This window comes from Salmo salar, chromosome 13 (assembly GCF_965601325.2).
Source record: "Salmo salar chromosome 13, fSalSal1, whole genome shotgun sequence".
In the NCBI taxonomy this organism is placed as follows: Eukaryota; Metazoa; Chordata; class Actinopteri; order Salmoniformes; family Salmonidae; genus Salmo; species Salmo salar.
Genome location: NC_138303.1, coordinates 83,838,823 through 83,849,472, shown reverse-complemented (window position 1 = coordinate 83,849,472; position 10,650 = coordinate 83,838,823).

Below are 10,650 nucleotides of genomic sequence, written 5' to 3'. Positions count from 1 at the left end.
AACACATTCTTCAAAAGATGCAAGTTCAGGTACTATTAAAAGATCAGTCAAATGTGATTTGCTACACAAAATGCAATTGTCCATCCTATGTTTAGTTGCTGCTTACTGAGCCCACTTATACACGCCACTTGTTGCTTTTCTAAATTTTTGAGCAATGTTTGATTCTGGGGTAGTTTCTTCATTGTAGCTACCCCAGTTGGTAACAGATGTCCAGATTTTCTGCATCAACCCACTTTCTTGTGGTTTTGCTATTGTCTTAGTTGGTGTAGTCTCTAGCGGGAGGTGATTTTACAATTTCTTCTAGGTTTGTTGCTGTTGCTGTCAAGGCCATTCTACCGTTCTTCATCTGTCCTGTTTCACTGTCTGTTAAAAAGACCATGTGAGGACAGAGAAGTTGATGATAAGAAAGTCTCCTTTCCATTCTCCTGTCGTTGTTTCTTCGTCCCCTTGGACAGCACCTCTGTCAGGGGTATCTGCCAGAGTAGGTATGTCATCAGGAGCAACAGGCATGTCACTCCTCCCCATCCCTGGACTCTCTGGATATTCAAGAGAGAGGGTCTGTGGGCTGTTGGAAGTTGCTCCTTGATCCACCTCTTCTTCAGCTCCTGCCTGGCTCCTGCCTGGCTCCTGCCTGGCTCCTGCCTGGCTCCTGCCGGCTCCGCCGGCTCCTGCCTGGCTCCGCCGGCTCCTGCCTGGCTCCGGCTGGCCCTGCCTGGCTGGCTCCTGCCTGGCGCTTCGATCTCCTCTGCTCCCGTTCCGTTTGGACACCCACCTGGTATATCAGCATCCTCTTCGTCTTCTTAGCCTGGTGGTTGTCTCCTCCTTTCCGACGGGACTTTGGTACAGTGGTTTAGATGGTACCACGTTTTTCTTCCTTTCACCTGGACAGCAATTAACGTTGTTCGAGCCACCTTGTAGGGACCCTCCCTCCTTGGCTCATTCCATTCTTCCGGAACACTCGGACCTGGTCACCTTGGATTACCAGACATGGAACCTCTGGTCCTGGTTCAGGTTTCTGCCTTCTTTCTGTGAGGCATTCAAACTTAGAGACTTATGGCCTCTGTTTTATGATCACACCATACATCCACTTATTTCCATCACTTATCAATCAAATCAAAATCAAATCAAATTTATTTTTATATAGCCCTTCGTACATCAGCTGATATTCTCAAAGTGCTGTACAGAAACCCAGCCTAAAACCCCAAACAGCAAGCAAAGCATGTGAAAGAAGCACGGTGGCTAGGAAAAACTCCCTAGGAAAAACTCCCTAGAAAGGCCAAAAACCTAGGAAGAAACCTAGAGAGGAACCAGGCTATGAGGGGTGGCCAGTCCTCTTCTGGCTGTGCAGGGTGGATATTATAACAGAACATGGTGAAGATGTTAAAATGTTAAAATGTTCATAAATGACCAGCATGGTCAAATAATAATAATCATAGTAGTTGTCGAGGGTGCAACAAGCACGTCCGGTGAACAGGTCAGGGTTCCATAGCCGCAGGCAGAACAGTTGAAACTGGAGCAGCAGCACGGCCAGGTGGACTGGGGACAGCAAGGAGTCATCATACCAGGTAGTCCTGAGGCATGGTCCTAGGGCTCAGGTCCTCCGAGAGAAAGACAGAAAGAGAGAAAGAGAGAATTAGAGAGAGCATATTTAAATACACACAGGTCACCGGATAAGACAAGAGAAATACTCCAGATGTAACAGACTGACCCTAGCCCCCCGACACATAAACTACTGCAGCATAAATACTGGAGGCTGAGACAGGAGGGATCAGAAGACACTGTGGCCCCATCCGATGATACCCCCGGACAGGGCCAAACAGGCAGGATATAACCCCACCCACTTTGCCAAAGCACAGCCCCCACACCACTAGAGGGATGTCTCCAACCACCAACTTACCGTCCTAAGACAAGGCCGAGTATAGCCCACAACGATCTCCGCCATGGCACAACCCAAGGGGGGGGGGGCGCCAACCCAGACAGGAAGACCACGTCAGTGACTCAACCCACTCAAGTGACGCACCCCTCCCATGGACGGCATGGAAGAACACCAGTAGGCCAGTGACTCAGCCTCTGTAAAAGGGTTAGAGGCAGAGAATCCCAGTGGAAAGAGGGGAACCGGCAAGGCAGAGACAGCAAGGGCGGTTCGTTGCTCCAGCCTTTCCGTTCACCTTCACACTCCTGGGCCAGACTATACTTAATCATAGGACCTACTGAAGAGATAAGTCTTCAGTAAAGACTTAAAGGTTGAGACTGAGTCTGCGTCTCTCACATTGGTAGGCAGACCATTCCATAAAAATGGAGCTCTATAGGAGAAAGCCCTACCTCCAGCCGTTTGCTTAGAAATTCTAGGGACAATTAGGAGGCCTGCGTCTTGTGACCGTAGCGTACGTGTAGGTATGTACGGCAGGACCAAATCGGAAAGATAGGTAGGAGCAAGCCCATGTAATGCTTTGTAGGTTAGCAGTAAAACCTTGAAATCAGCCCTTGCCTTAACAGGAAGCCAGTGTAGGGAGGCTAACACTGGAGTAATATGATCAAATTTTTTGGTTCTAGTCAGGATTCTAGCAGCCGTATTTAGCACTAACTGAAGTTTATTTAGTGCTTTATCCGGGTAGCCGGAAAGTAGAGCATTGCAGTAGTCCAGCCTAGAAGTAACAAAAGCATGGATTAATTTTTCTGCGTCATTTTTGGACAGAAAATTTCTGATTTTTGCAATGTTACGTAGATGGAAAAAAGCTGTCCTTGAAACAGTCTTGATATGTTCTTCAAAAGAGAGATCAGGGTCCAGAGTAACGCCGAGGTCCTTCACAGTTTTATTTGAGACGACTGTACAACCATCCAGATTAATTGTCAGATTCAACAGAAGATCTCTTTGTTTCTTGGGACCTAGAACAAGCATCTCTGTTTTGTCCGAGTTTAAAAGTAGAAAGTTTGCAGCCATCCACTTCTTTATGTCTGAAACACAGGCTTCTAGCGAGGGCAATTTTGGGGCTTCACCATGTTTCATTGAAATGTACAGCTGTGTGTCGTCTGCATAGCAGTGAAATTTAACATTATGTTTTCGAATGACATCCCCAAGAGGTAAAATATATAGTGAAAACAATAGTGGTCCTAAAACGGAACCTTGAGGAACACCGAAATTTACAATTGATTTGTCAGAGGACAAACCATTCACAGAGACAAACTGATATCTTTCCGACAGATAAGATCTAAACCAGGCCAGAACTTGTCCATGTAGACCAATTTGGGTTATCACACACCAACTAACATTCCAGCTGAAGCTGGCGACCCCTCTCCTTCTGGTTCCTAAGCATAAGACTTGGAAAGTGAAAAACAAAAACACAACAGTATTGACAATGTGATATGTCATGCATAAATATATTCATGAAAACCGAAACCTGAGACCATGACAATTCCCACTCTCTCTCCACCTGACTCTATGCCTCCAGGATATTTTTCTGCTGAACTCCACAAAAATAAAAGCCCTAAAAAGCTTCCTCATGCTTTCACCCAGTCTTCCCCTTTCGGCCCCAGGTTCTGAGAGGTGTTCCCAAATCGTGTCATTTTCACTTTGTTTCCCATCTGCTCCATTTCAACTGATAGGCACGTGCATATCGCTAATCAACATTATATCTTCTTGAAGTAATTCAATACTGTATATGCTTTCACATTAATGCCTTCAACATGTTGTTCAAAGTACAATTACCCTAACATCTATCTTCTTTCACATGATGCATTAACCAATAGAACAAGTAGCTCCCAAACCCAACCCATCTGTATGTCTACAGTGGAATCTTCTCTCTCTCTCTCTCTGTCTGTCTCTCTGTCTGTCTGTCTGTCTGTCTGTCTGTCTGTCTGTCTGTCTGTCTGTCTGTCTGTCTGTCTGTCTGTCTGTCTGTCTGTCTGTCTGTCTGTCTGTCTGTCTGTCTGTCTGTCTGTCTGTCTGTGCGTCCTCTGTCATGGTGTTTTCAAGCTCAGCCATTATTCAGCTGGACCTTACTTCTTGTGAGAATTATGCACCCACCGATGAGAGACATGACAATCTTTACCACTGCAGGTGCTGTAAGAAGTATACCCCCAGCCTGTAACTTGATGTACACTCAATCTCTAGAAGTCAGCCCATGCCCTTGGTTATTTCTGGCTTCTTATGTGCTGCTTTTCTCCTGAGGACATACACACTAACACATGGGTTATTTCCTGACAACAGACTTTCTTCTTACATTTACATTTTAGTCATTTAGCAGATGCTCTTATCCAGAGCGACTTACAGTAGTGAATGCATACATTTCATTTCATGCATTTTTTTTTGTGGTTCTTATGTCAAGATCACTACTTTGTAATATTTAAATAACAGCCCTATTTAAACATTGTCTCAAATACCTCGCCTCCTACCACAGATATACTTATACATAATGATAGCCAAATTATGGTCCCTACAGCAACTGCTGTAAGAATAACATGTAATCAGTCAAGTGTCTTCCAGTTGAAAGAATATCCAACCTCTTTAAAAATCTAAGTCATAAGTTTCTTAAACTTTTACCATAGTGTTAAAAATGTCACCACTATCACTTTTAGTCTTACCATAATCTAGGTATGTGTAATGTTTAATTTACTTAGAATTGTCCCTATATTTTACACAGCCAGCTGTCCTTCCTCTTCTGTGAGGTCTCCTCTAATAATATACATAGTCTATAGAAATAACACCCCTCTACTACCATAACCTTCATTTATGAGCCGCCTCAGATCCCCAATGCAGTCACAGTTCTAACCCATAACACATCATTTCCTACTTCTAACTTCCTTTCATAGTTTGATACATACTAAAACATTCTCAAACCAATTTTAGTCAATTTATAACATTCCCTCCTCAGGAACAATAAACACACTTATGTTCCTTAAAACAAAAAGAAATTGACCAGACAAGAAAAGAGAAAAATAAATTATAATAACTGCATATTTTTAACAAATCACCACTACTCATAATGTAACTAAACCTGGGGAAAACCTCCATCCGTTACATTCTATGCCCATGTTATGTTGGTCTCCTTTCTTCTTCATCTTTGGGTGTTATCGCAAAACAGACTAAACCTTTTATGCAATGAATTATATCAATACAATTTAACATTAAAATTCCAATGACATAATAAAATAAAATAACAAAAACCTTAAATCTAATCATCTGTAGGTTCTGTCAACCTCCCTGTCTCAGGATTTAGTTTCCAGAGCTTCCCTAGGCCTAGTAAATTTAAACAGTTCTATATCCAAATCATAACTAAAACATTTTATAAATTGTCCAACCCAAATTCAGAGTAACATATATTTCCCTTCTATATGCAGACTGAACAAAGCACATTTGTATATCTACCCAAAGACAATAACCCCATGGAACTGATCATTTCCCCTATGAACACATGATTCAGCAACAACATGTTAAATTAAAAAAAATACAATTATTTGAGTAACTAGTCAATTTAAGATTACAACTCTTCATAATTTTCATATGGAAATAATACAATTTCAAAGTAATTGTACACTCTGAATAGAGACTGGTGTTTCTTAGTCATTTTATATTTAAATCCCACCTGTTCCAATAATTTCTAGTGAAGTTGATCAGTCTTCACGGGAAATTGTTAGGATTCAGGGCATTTGACACCATTAAATGTTTCCTCTCCCTTCTCTGTCCCTGTCCTTCAGAAACCATTTGGACACATTTCAAAACATTTCCATCTTCCTGTATACCCAGTTTAAAACTGAATTGAAAAAGGTCCATCCAAATTAAATCCCAGAGGCCCTTTCCAGTAATCTTATCATTTTAACCTGTGTCATTAGTTTAGTATAATACAAAACTATTGGTTAACCACTGTAGAACCTTCAAAAAGTTGATGTTGTCTTATCATCTTGTTAGTCAATACGTAATTCAAACAGATTATAATGTCCAGAATACAGAACTTTCCTGCTCAAATTTACTAGTGTTATCTAACTATTAAACCAAACAATAGTAATGTTTATTCATACCTTTATTTCAAACATCGCACTAGTTGCTTGTTTGCTTCCAACCGCAAATTATTTTATTCTTTTTTATTTTTACAATCTCAAGGCTCAATTTATTCATCATATAACCTTGTATTGAAACCTTAGTTTTTCAATTGACTAAAATATCGCATCATTAGAGTGCTATAAAGACATTAATAATATATTACCATTCACATACTGTCAACACTCATTAAACATCCATTAGTTTAAGATTAACCTGTAAAGCACCAAATGTAGAAAATACATCAGCCAATTCTTATGTCATTTCAATACATTTATTTCGAATACCGAAACAAAGACTATGTTTTTCTTGAGTCACATGGTTCTCAAAACCCCAAATATGTTGTAATGAACAGGGTTGAACCAAACTTTCTGAATCATTACTTCCTACTATTTTTCCCATGTGGCAGTCAAACACCCAAGCTAACGTTTAACTGTGCTGCTTGCAATAATTCTAATTATGTTTCTTCCCTGACGTTTACTGACACCGGCAATATTCAATCAGGCTTCAAGCATTTGTAAACTAATCCGTTATTCTGCACTCTGGTATATCCATACTAGTGCTTTTGACATCCCACCAAAATAGCCTAATCCAGATACTTTTACTCTTAAAACAGCCGACTATCACTAACTGCTTTCCCCAGTATCGCAGTCTCCAAGGACATTTCCGACAAGAGAAAATGAAAACCCCTTCTGGAAAAGAAAGTGTACATTTCGTTAGTATTCACAATGTTACCTTTTAATCAGCAAGCCAATAGTATTACTTATATACTGAACATCACAATTATAATTCCACTATCCTTACTCCAATCATTAAATGTTTGTTTCAATCCATCACTATGTTCATAAACTAACTAAAATATTTTAAAGGTTAATTTTAAATTTGGCAATCCCAATGCTGGCGCTTAACCCAATTACTTATTTAACTCGACAAACATTTCCTCACACTCTTGATTCCATTCTACAAGTGTTTTAGCAGTTTCAGAGAATGCCGGTATAAAATGTCTAACTAAATTGAAAACCCCTTACGTTTTCCTGAGCATGCGCGGAGTGTTTGGCCATGCCACAGAACACATAGTTTATCTTGCCCTCAGAAATTGAAAAACTCAAACATGTTACAATTTGCTTTGCCTGTTCCTCCAATTCATTTACTAAGGTGGTGATCTCTCATATAAGTTTATTTTCCGTCTTTCGACGCCAATAACAAATCATCCTCGTATTTTATCACCACAGAAACGATTGTTTCAATGCAAAATGATACCAAGTGGGACTATTTGTAAATCCCATCGGTGCTCTAATAACAGTTAGGTAGAACGTGATCTAATACGTCTTCCATCACATAGAAACTGTAATCTCTATTAATCACTCATTAATCGAACAGAGACCATACACCGCTTTGTGAAAGTTCCATTCTTACTAAGCTCAAAACGATTAGTTGTTGCTCTATTGAAAAAGATGCAAACTCTTGTATAGCAGCATTTCCTGCTACTGCACTAGGTTCCAGTGTCTCCCTATACACATTCTTCCCACAGTCCCATATCTAAAACAGAGAGCTATCTTCTTACGTTTTGATATTTTATGGCTCTACTCTCCTCTCGCACGTCTGCGAGGCGAGCAGAGTCATATCTGGCCCCCATCGTAATGTATTTTCTGATGATAGAATGCTGATTTCAAAACACTGGCAAGTTGAGCTTCTTATTCTGGTTTTATGTGATTCTTTCAATCCATACCTGCCTCCCTGACTTTTTTATTTGATTTTATTTATCCTGTTTACCGGGTAATGTTGTCCTACATTATCCAGTTTACTCTTTCATAGTCAAACCAAATTGGTAGAATTAACGTGCGCTTCTTTCAGCGACTCCATGGCTTTATTAAATTCCACTATCTCTATTTTCCAGGGAGAAAACAGTCTGTTTGTCATCATGTCACTATTTATTATTCCCTAAACACTCCCGTCTATAATACACACCTTTTATTAACTATTCTCCAAGGTAGGGCTACTCATTCTCTCAGATAATAATTCATTAGTCACAGCACTTAATACATCCTATTAAAGACCACTCTATAATGTCTGCAACTGTATTACTGAACACTACAGATGACTTAATTTCTTATTCTAGTACAGCACCTCAAATATCACTGTGCGTTTTTCCCATTCACAGATATCATTATTATAGTAGAGATCGCCCCTACGATCTCTACTGGTGTCTTATTTATTTGATCAGTTTACATTACTTTAACTTTATTAATCCTATTTAACACATTTTTCTGTCTAAATCAGCTGTTTATAATATCTACACTTTCTTATCTCTTTATATTTATTCACTTATGATATTCTATCCTACTTAATGTCTTATTGTTTATATTCCTAATTTATCCTATCTATTCTCTACACTCCAGACCCACTCTCTCTCTCTCCTAGATGGTGTAACTTCCTAAGGGTCCTGCAGCTACAGTGTTACCTACTGTTTTCCTTCTACCGTCCTTCACGGTGCTGTAATATCTCTAGTATATACTACAGACTATACCATGGTATTGTTCTTTATGTATTTGTTGTTGTTCTAAATAGCCTGAGTTTATTTTAACCATATAGTATAGCTTGTGTTTTATCCGTATGTTTTATCTTCTCACTTCACACACCGTATATATTATGTGTCTTGTTTAATACTTTTTACCACAAGTTCTATGCACTCCAGAATAGTTATTTAACACATTTATTATGTAAATGTTCTACCTTTTCATAGTTCCTTTTAATCAATACCCTTTGATTTATTTTTCTTCCCAGTATGCTCTATACGCATCCTTTTCCTATTACACTCGATCTATTGTCACAGAAAGGCTTGCGCATTCCTCCTCCGGACCAACCGACACACACACAATATTTCTCTTTATTTCTCCCTGCCCTGTTTCACTCCCTTGACACAGAGAAACTTTCACTCACTCAGGCCTTAATTTTCACTCATTCAGATTTCTTTTCCACATTCGTTCATACACACTTTGTTTCCCCTCCAACGATCTATAGTTTATTAGCCTTCCTGATTCACTTCCTCAACACAAGGGACAATATTCTACAGGATTTTACGATATGACGGAAATTCTGCCTAAACGGGTCAGTCTTTCTTCACATCCTATTCACGTTTATACATACTAAGTTTTACCTAAAACGACCCATAATTTTTAGCCTGATCTGATTCGCTTCCGCAACACAGAAGACATTATTCTACAGGATTTTACGATATGACGGAAGTCCTGCCTAATCGGGTCAGTTTCCCTTCCTATCCTTATTCACGTTCATACACAATATGACGGAAATTCTGCCTAAACGGGTCAGTCTTCCTTCATATCTCACTCACCCCCTCCCTGCTATACTCTGTTCCTCAGAGCAGCAACGAGGTGTGGCCTACTGATTTACTGACCCCGTTAGCTAGACGGAGCGTTTAATCTGAAGGATCTGTTTTGCAGTTGAACCTCGCCTAATCGGGTCAACATTTTCCTGCTCCCTAACTATTCACCCAGGCCGACCCCCATCCCGGGGTGGTCTCGTGAATATGCCACCCAAGCAGGCCTTTTTCTCATTTTAAAAGTGGTATCGTGGACTTTCTACCTACTTATTTATTTGTTTTGACCATATGGGCAGGCAGCAGCAGCCCCATACCAGGCCAGGCCTACCGCTCACCACACATTTAGTCCCCATAAATTCATACATATAATTACATTTAACAACCCCCAAAATTCATGCATGCATGCAGTTTCTATTGAATTCAAAAGCTCTTAGCATTACTAGGTTTTTTAGGAATGTAAGGAGAGACCTACGTGACGTCTTTTTCCGCTGAGACAGAATCCCTGAAGCAATCTACACAAACATTTCAACTACGTAAGAACAATCCTACCTGTATATAGTTGGGCGGCCACCCGTTTGTGAGATTGTCCAGAGAAACTGTCACCAGCCAAGAACGACACTGTCCGAGGTCCCTTCGATCTCCTGGCTAGCTCGCCATGTATGTCGTGGAAAATTGTCTTAAGAATATAATACTCATACTAGAACTTATGAATTCAATATAGGCTTTAATACAAAGTAGCAAAAGCTGAGGTGGTCAGCGGAACATCTAACTTCCCTGAGCATTGGCTCTGCTTTTATCCACATACAGCATATGGGTACATCCCCTTAGTTAATGCAATTACTCCTCTTAGCCTTTCAGCCACCATTATCTTCCAACCCGAGTTTCTTGCTTGCCTACGCCTGATAACGCACACATCTGTTCCGGTTTTGGATCAAAATGGTTGCAGAACCCCCTAGCCTATACAACAAATAATACATTTATTGCATAATTATGTTTCACATGGCCTTCAATTTGCTACCATCCTTCTCCTGCTTTCTCCTGACATTAGTATGTTAGAAGACGGAAATGTAATTATGTTCTCAGCTAATGCAATCTTTAGCATGACATCCTACGTAGAGATGGTAATTGTATTACATGCCCCCACCTCTCTACATTTGCAATGTACTTATTGTCTACATTAGTGGCTCAGCATATCCGCTACCCCTAGTTACATTACATTAACTCCCACATGGTGTACAAAGGTAAAAGACACAAGAACTAGAAGCATAGAAATAAA